This window comes from Sus scrofa, chromosome 10 (genome assembly GCF_000003025.6).
Source record: "Sus scrofa isolate TJ Tabasco breed Duroc chromosome 10, Sscrofa11.1, whole genome shotgun sequence".
NCBI classification, from domain to species: Eukaryota; Metazoa; Chordata; class Mammalia; order Artiodactyla; family Suidae; genus Sus; species Sus scrofa.
The window spans coordinates 10959563-10967948 of record NC_010452.4 but is presented as its reverse complement, the minus strand read 5'-3'; the positions used below and the strand labels follow the sequence as shown (position 1 = coordinate 10967948).

Genomic DNA, 8386 nt, shown 5'->3' with positions numbered 1-8386 from the left:
ATTTTTTTTGTTTGTTTATTGGTCTTTTCTTACTGATTTATGGAAGGTCTGTACAGATTCTGAGCCTGAATCTCTTCTCAATTACATGTGTTGCCAATATCTTTCCCATTCTTTGGGTTAGTTTTTTATTGACAGCCAGTCTGGGCTAACAGTCCTTTCTTGGGTTTTCCAACCAGAATTTGGGACCACCAAAAATAATGACACTCTGTCTCCTCTCCCATTGTCATTCCTCTTACTTTTCTTGCAAGCCTTATTTTTTATTTATTTATTTATTACTTACTTATTTTTTATTTATTTATTTATTACTTATTTTTTATTTATTTATTTATTACTTACTTATTTTTTGTCTTTTCTAGGGCTGCTCCATGGCATATGGAGGTTCCCAGACTAGGGGTTGAATCGGAGCTATACCACCAGCCTATGCCACAGCCACAGCAATGCGGGATCCGAGCCGCATCTGGGACCTACACCACAGCTCCTGGCAATGCCAGATCCTTGTCCCACTGAGCAAGGCCAGAGATCGAACCCGCAACCTCGTGGTTCCTCATCGGATTTGCTAACCACTGAGCCACGAGGGGAACTCCTCTTTCAAGCCTTATTGCATTGGCCACAACATTCAGAGGAATTAAAATAATGATGTATTTATCATCACTTTGTTTTATTGTTGATATGTGAGGCAGAGTACATGTCAATCACAAAAACATATTTTTGTTTCTGGAGAAGAATGGAATCAGGTTTTACATACCTTGCTCTGTTATAGTAGTTATCGGTCCTTTCAAGCTGTGGGCTATCTTTTTGGAGCAAAGAACAGTTTTACATTTTCTACTGTACCCAATGCATTTGTAATTGTGTAAATAATAAAATCTCCGCGTTTTTTTTCTGTGTATTATCTTCCATTATGTTCTAAGAGACTGGACAGAGTTCCCTGTGCTGTACAGTAGACCTCCTTGCTCATCCATTCTAGATGTGAGAGTTTGCACCTACTCACCCCAAGCTCCCAGTCCATGCCACTCCATCTCCCTCCCCCTTGGCAACCACAAGTCTGTTCTCCATGTCTGTGCGTCTGTTTCTGTTCTATGTTGCTGTGGCTGTAGTGTAGGCCGGCAGCTGTAGCTCTGATCTGACCCCTAGCCTGGGAAACTCCATATGCTGCAAGTGCAGCCCTAAAAGAAAAAACAAGGCAAAAAATAAAGTTGTAATTCCCCAAAATGTATCTTGTGACGCACAGACTTGAAAAACAGATAGCACTGCTTTTGCCTATGGCAGACGGGAAAAAGGCTTCCTTGTATTTTTTGAGAGGTTGCTTCCTCCCAGTGTGATTAATTCTTTTACCTCTCTAGTTGGATAGGAAGTGACAGCACCACGGAACTGTGGACGCTCCATCTGGACAGTGTCATCAACCTAAAAGTCCCGCTGCGCTCCGACGACTTCAGACTTAGCGGTCAATCTGTTAGGGTCAACCTAGAAAGACGAGGCTCACGCTGAATCCTTTCTGATTTGTTTTTCGTGTGTTTGTTTTGTTTTCTTTGGTGGGGGGTGGTCTTCTTTTTCGTTTCCTTTTAGGGCTGCACCCTCGGCATATAGAAGTTCCCAGGCTAGGGTTCGAATCAGAGCTGCAGCTGCCGGCCTACACCACAGCCACAGTGACGCCAGATCCGAGCTGCATCTGTGACTTATGCAGAGGCACTTAACCATTGAGTGAAGCCAGGGATCCAACTCGCACGGTCGTGGATACTAGCCAGATGCTTAACCCATCAAGCCACCTCGGGAGCTCCCTCACACTGAGTCTCAGCCTCCTCGATCCCTCACCGTCTCAGCCACACTGCTCCTGGTGCACACAGGAGATTTTGCCAGGATCTGTCCACTTCCTAAAAGTCTTTTCCTCTGGACATGTTTCCCCTCCAATCACCCCCCTCACCCCCTTCTAGAATATTCTTTGAGCTGGTTTTCTCTGTCCTTTGTATCTGCTTCCACCCTGAAGCTGAAATTGGCGGGGGGGGGGCACCTTTTCCGATGCATCTCCACTGGACAGCTCCATCTCCCTGAAAGCCTCAGAAAGACAGGAAAGTGTGACTTTCTGATTTTATTGCAACCATCACTCACATGCACAAGATGAGGCCAGAGACGTGCACTGGAACCCCAGGAGCCACTGCCAGGTAAGCAGCTGTCTCCTTGGTTTAACTTTCAGCTGCCTGCAGACACAAATACGCTGCCTATCTGGCAGCCCAGGCCACCAGAATGGGGGCAGAAGTGTTTCAGATAAAACTAGTGCCGCAGCACCTGTCGGGCTGGAGAAAATGTGTGTGGAGCGACAGGGAACCAGACGAAGAGGCTCACTGAGAAGCCACGGAAAGCCGCGTTTCTCCAGGGAAGACGTGCCCAAGAAGAGGCGCCATAGGCGGGGACAGGATTGTAACAGCAAGTGACATGGAACCGGAAACAGGTCCCCAAATGCTGGTGAGGAAAGAGCAGAGCCCCGTGTCCTGGCCCTGGGCCCCCTGAGACGTGCAAGCTGTGTCCGCTTTGGAAAACAAGAGTAAGGAGCAAAGGATGGTTTTGTGACGCTGGCCTCTTTCAATGATTTGAAACAAAACCCCCACTTCTTCATTCAGAGGACAGACTGGGTCAAGGCATCTGCGCTCCATGGGGTCCAGTCCCTTTGATGACCCTCTGCATTAACCGCCCATGATTCTCCTTGGGGAGGAACGTGGGCAGGAAGGAGGCTAAAGGATCTGCAGGATCCCGTGGATCCCCCTTGATCCCCCATCCGCGCCCCGAGGGCTCGTAGCCCCAACACGTGGAAGGAGTCCCTGCGGGAGGGTGGCTGGGGCCCGGGTGCAATTCTCAGAGCAGAGTGGCTCTTTTTCCTTTCCTTCTTTCACGCTCTCTGCTTTTAATTTTTCTCCTGGAGAAGCATTTGGGATCCAAGATGCAGAGGTAGGTGTTAGGTTCTTGGGTGCGCTGTGCGCGTGATGGAGAAGCCGAGGGATCTCTGCCCCTGGGAGGCAAAGCCAGCCCAGAGCAGACGGTCCCAGGCCGGACAGCCAGCGCGCAGCAGCAGCTGTCCTGCTCCTGGAGGCGAGACACGGCCTGGGAACCCGGCTGGGAGCAGGTGTGTTCCACCCCTCCCGAGTCTCGGGTGTGGGACAGCAGGGGCCCGTGCACCCTGGAAAATTCTTGCGTGAGAACAGACAGGGAGGAAGGGTTGACTGGAGATGCTGGGAGCGTCCGTGTGAGACTCAGGGTTTAACAGCCAGCTAAGCACCTGCTTATCTTCCTGCTTTGGGATGAGGCTGTTTCTGCGGCCAAAAGAAAAAGACTCCGATTCCTTTCTGTTAGCAGCTGTGCGTATGGAAACGTCGGTAGATGTTTGTTTGTGTTTCATTAACAAATTAATATGGCCATTTGGGGAATGTTGTTAAAGTCTTCTAAGATATAATTAATACTGACTAGTGTGTGCTCCATAATTAACTCCTTGCTTTAATTTTTTTTCTAATATAAATGGTCCGGGGATGTATATCTACATCTATCTATCTATATCTATACATCAATATCTATATATCTCTATCTATCTATCTGTCTGTCTATCTATGTGCATTTTTCCTCCATCACTAAAGTGAGAAGTAAGATTGCTGACCCAAAGTGGTGGAAGGTTTTGAAGACTTTGGATGCATTTTTCAAATTGTGTTTTGGAGAGGTGTGATAACTAACACTCCCAGCAGCTGGCAGAAGAGGCTGGATAAGCTTATTCTTTTTTCTTTCTTTCTTTCTTTTTTTAAAGTACGGCACCCATGGTCTATGGAGGTTCCCAGGCTAGGGGATGAATCAGAGCTGCAGCTGCCAGGCTACACCACAGCCACAGCAATGCCAGGTCTGAGCCTCACCTGTGACCTATGCCACATCTTGTAGCAATGCCAGATCTTTAACCCACTGAGCAAGGGAAGGGATTGAACTTGCACCCTCGCAGACACTATGTCAGGTTCTTAACCCTATGAGCCACAGTGGGAACTCCTGGATAAGCTTATTCTTTGTCAGAGTGTGTCGTTTGGAGGCGTAACACTTGCCATTCCTGGAAACTCTGGATATGGTGTGTGGGCATTTGGGGAGAGATTTAACAAGTCTCCTTTAGGGGTACCGTTACCCGCAATTGAAAGAGGAGCTGAGCTCACCCTAGATGTAACACATAAATACTTCGTTCCATTTACAAGTCAACTTTCCTTCTACGAGACGATGAGGACATGAACTTCAAGCAGGAAATCAACCAGGAAAGAAGGACTAACCTCTCATCTTGGAGCTCTTGGCGAAGGACAGAGGGTGGTACCCCCGAATCTGGGTAGAGCAACTTGTGTCAAACTTAGCGCTGTGGAAGGCGGGGCACCCCTTAGCCACTCTTCTGGGTACTGTCATCTTCTTGTTCTTCACATATCGTTTCGGTCATTCGGCATTGAGCAAAGTGTGGGACCAGGCCCTGTAACAAAAGAGAGAGTCCAAGAGGCGGGCTTCTTGCGTGTCTGAGTAAAGTCATGGGAATAGGAACAGCTCCCAGGTGTGTAAACAGACAGCTCCAAAATGACACCCTGTCGCTGGAGAGCAGAGCAATGACCTGACCTGAGGCTGGGAAAGACTTCACAGATGAGGACAGTTGGGAACGCTGGAGGCCAAGTCCTCATGGTCCAGGCAGAGAAAGAAAGAAAGGAAGTTCCAGGAAAAGCACTGAGAAGTAAATGATTCTCACATGTGTGGGATGCGGTGGCATAAACCGCCGTGGAGCTGGGGGCTTGGGACAGAGGAGGGCGGGGCCGCACGGACAGGACATGAGGCTGTAAAATGAGTCAAAGTTCCTGTTGTGAAGTCTCTGTATTTTGTCCAAAGGGCTTTAACCTATCCTGCAGGAATGGGGAAACCAGGGAATAGCATTTATATGATCTATGCAGCTGTTATGAAAAGATAACTGGGGGCAGAGTTAATGGACTGAAAAATAATAGAGCCTGGGATGGGAAGTGACTAAATCATGACATAAAGGGATGACATAAAGATATCACCATGCATAGATTTTGTGGTTAAACATTTTTTTTTTTTTTTAAACAGAGGCAGAAGGAAGAAACTACACGGCAGAAACCACGGACGAGCTCGTGCAGACAGTGATGAAGGCTGAAGCCAGGGTAGCTGTCACTGCAGAGCATGAAACACAGCCAAGAACATCCCTAAACATTAGAATAATGTCATGATTGTCCCCTTACCTATGACAGTTGATGGGCCAGCGTGATCTATGGTCTTTCTGGGTCTTTCATTAAGTTTTCATCACTGCACAGCCTTCGCAATCCACAGCCTCAGGGAACATTTGAGATTTGAATTTGAAAATGGGAGTCACAAAATTAGATATTCTTCTTTTTTTTTTCTTTCTTTCTCCAGCTCCAAAACGGCTTCAAACAGAACGGTTATGAAGGATGAGGTCTTTGAGTCTTTTAACCTTTAGCTATGAGATAGCTGAACTTGCAGTCCTCGAGCAAACATTTTGGAAATAACTCCCCAGTTCCTTTATGATTTGCAAATGTATGTTCTTTTCTTGGAGCTCTGCTCCCTGGAAGGGAGCGATGGCTTGGGCGAGCCTTCTGCCTGGGCTCTCAGAAGCTAAGGCAGCACCAAGGCAGGCTTAGAGGACATTCTGAGGGCAAAAAAAAAATCAGCCAGCTCGTGGCACAAGGAGGCCGTGTCGAGGGAGGTCAGCCAGGCCAGAAGCACAGAGGCATCACTACCTGGCACAAGTCCAGTGGCACTTAGCCTGGAACCAGGAAGTGCCCTCTGGTTAATCAAGCCCCAAAGATGAGATGAGCCCCAAAGCCTGGGTGACAAAGGTCATCCTGAAAAGGGAAATTCGAGTTCCTTTTTCTGTCTTCTTATCGTGTTCTCTCTCAGCCTGGTTCCCGTGTCATCGCTGGAGGAAAAGGGAAATGTTGGATTAACGACTTTTGAGCATTTTCAGGGAGGCAGGGCTTCCCACCCCAATGTTGACATAAAACATCTGATGAGCGAAGGGAATGTTCTCCTTTTCATCAGCAGGTGACGCTCTGTGGTCACCCGGTCCTTGCTGATGGCCACCTCTGTACTTTAGCGTTAGGATTAGGGTTAGAGTTAGGGTTGAGTCATTCTCTGTTTAAGTGTCCCTTCGGGCTGGACTTTGCTTCTCCCTGCCCGCGCACTAGTTCCCACTCTTGTGTTTTGACTTCACCAATAGAGTGATTCCGTGGGAAACTTTAGACATCGCAACTCCCCTTCCCTTGTCACCCAGGACTCAGCGGTGTGGCTCCAGGTCTGTTTGCTAAGGATGTTTCCCAAGTTCCTGTTTTATGCATGCATTATCAGTGACTTTGCAGTTTTGTAAACCTTGTAGTTTGCCAAATCAGTAATCAGTCATTATACAAGCTATGCAAGGGAGCTGTCAGCAGAGCCCCACTCTCAAGTTTCTTAAATTAGCATTTACTCTTGAAAATCAACCATTAAACTTTAACATGTCTTACAGTGACCCAGATGGAGCTCGTTAGAAAACGCAAGCCGTGAACTAGGTCTCCAAAGTGCAGGTCCGATGGAAAACGTCTCTTTCCCGACAGACGTTAAATGATTGTCATCGACCGAATCTCTATGAAATGTACAAGAAGTGAGTTCTCATGGTGTTTTATTCAGATGTGGGATTTCCTTTGATCAGATCCCAGTGCGTCTGATCCACTCAACAAGACATTCATGAAACTGAAATCGCCCTGGTAAACAAGGAGATCTTTCTGGAATTCCAGACATCCCTGGAAATAGGAGCCCCCCCCAAGCCATTAATGACGCGATTGACAATTCTTTTATTTTCTTGTGCTAAAATATGCACAGCAGGATATTTACCATTTTTACCATTTTTAAGTTCTGCGGCATGGAGTAAAATTCACGTGGTTCTGTAGCCATTGGTGACCACCATCCATCTCTAGAATTTTTTCGTCTTCCCACAACTGAATCTCTGTCCCCTTAGGTACAAATGCCCACCCCCCTTCTTCCACATCTGTTTGGTGTTTCTATGAATGTAACTACTCTAGGTACCTCATAAAGTAGAATCACACAACTTTGTCCTCTTTTGACTGACTTACTGAAGGGACGATTCTTTTTCGTTTGTTTGTTTTTTTGTTTAGAGCTACACTGGCAGCACATGGAAGTCCATGGGCTGGGGGTTGAATAAGCTGCAGCTGAGGCCTGCCCCACAGCCACAGCAATGCCGGATTCAAGCCACGTTTGCAAATTATGCTGCAGTTTGTGGCAAAGCCAGATCATGAACCCACTGAGTGAGGCCGGGGATTGAACCCACATCCTCCTAGGCACAATGCTGGGGCAGAATGGGAACCACAGTGGGAACTCCTGGACTGACAATTCTTAACTAGCATTTTCCTCTGTCCATGTGTTTATGCCAGAATTACTCGTAGTGCTGCGGAGGCCCACACATCCCTTTCAACAACCAAGTTCATCAGTAAACCAGCAAGTATTTATTGAGTCTCTACCCTGTGTTTACCAGAAGGTTGGGTGCCATGAGAAACAGAAGGATTTTGAAAAATACATCACTGGGAATTCCTGTTGTGGCACAGCAGAAACAAACCCTACTAATATCTGTGAGGATGTAGGTTCAATCCCTGGCCTCGCTCAGGGGGTTAAGGATTCAGTGTTGCCATGAGCTGTGGCGTAGGTCACAGATGTGGCTTGAATCCTGCATTGCTGTGGCTGTGGCGTAGGCTGGTAGTTGCAGCTCTGATTCGACCCCTAGCCTGGGAAACTCCATCTGCTGCAAGTGAAGCCTGAAAAGAAGAAAAAGGAAGAAAGAAAGAGAGAAAGAAAAAAACTATTTCATGATTTCAGCGCTTAAGAGGTTTCTAATTTTGTAGATCTGGAGGCTAAGTGAACATAGGCAAAATAGGAGTTGTAAAAATCCTGTGTGCACAAGTGTGCAAACACACACTCACACGGGTGGACATCCTTCCTCGTTGCCTCCTCTATGAGGTAATGAAGACTTTAACACAGTTGGTACAAACACGACTCCTGACCGTCATAAATTGGGGGCAGGCCCATGTGTATTTGGGGACACATTATTCGTGGAATGATTTTCGGAAATTGTCTTCCTGGGCCAGTGCTTTGGGTGAATTTTGATGTTGAAAAAAACCCCTAAATAAATGTTAACTGTTCAGTGATGTTTTTTCATGGGAAGTGGGCCCTTACTCCCCGGTTTCCCTGTGTGTGGATTCACTGTAGATGGTTCATCGTATCCCATTAAGAGGCAGGCAGCTGTCTGCCGTCTGCACGGAACAGCTGCAGTTTCCTTCCTATTCAAGCACAACATTTTGTTATCGAGAAGCTGACATGTTGT

At 47.1% G+C, this 8386-nt stretch overlaps 1 long non-coding RNA gene across 1 annotated transcript; it reads left to right on the top strand.

The window, feature by feature from the left end:
* On the top strand, positions 1687 to 6603 carry LOC110255635. The gene is made up of 3 exons (XR_002336205.1): positions 1687 to 2457; positions 5089 to 5162; positions 6521 to 6603. It is a non-coding gene; the product is annotated as an uncharacterized LOC110255635 (long non-coding RNA).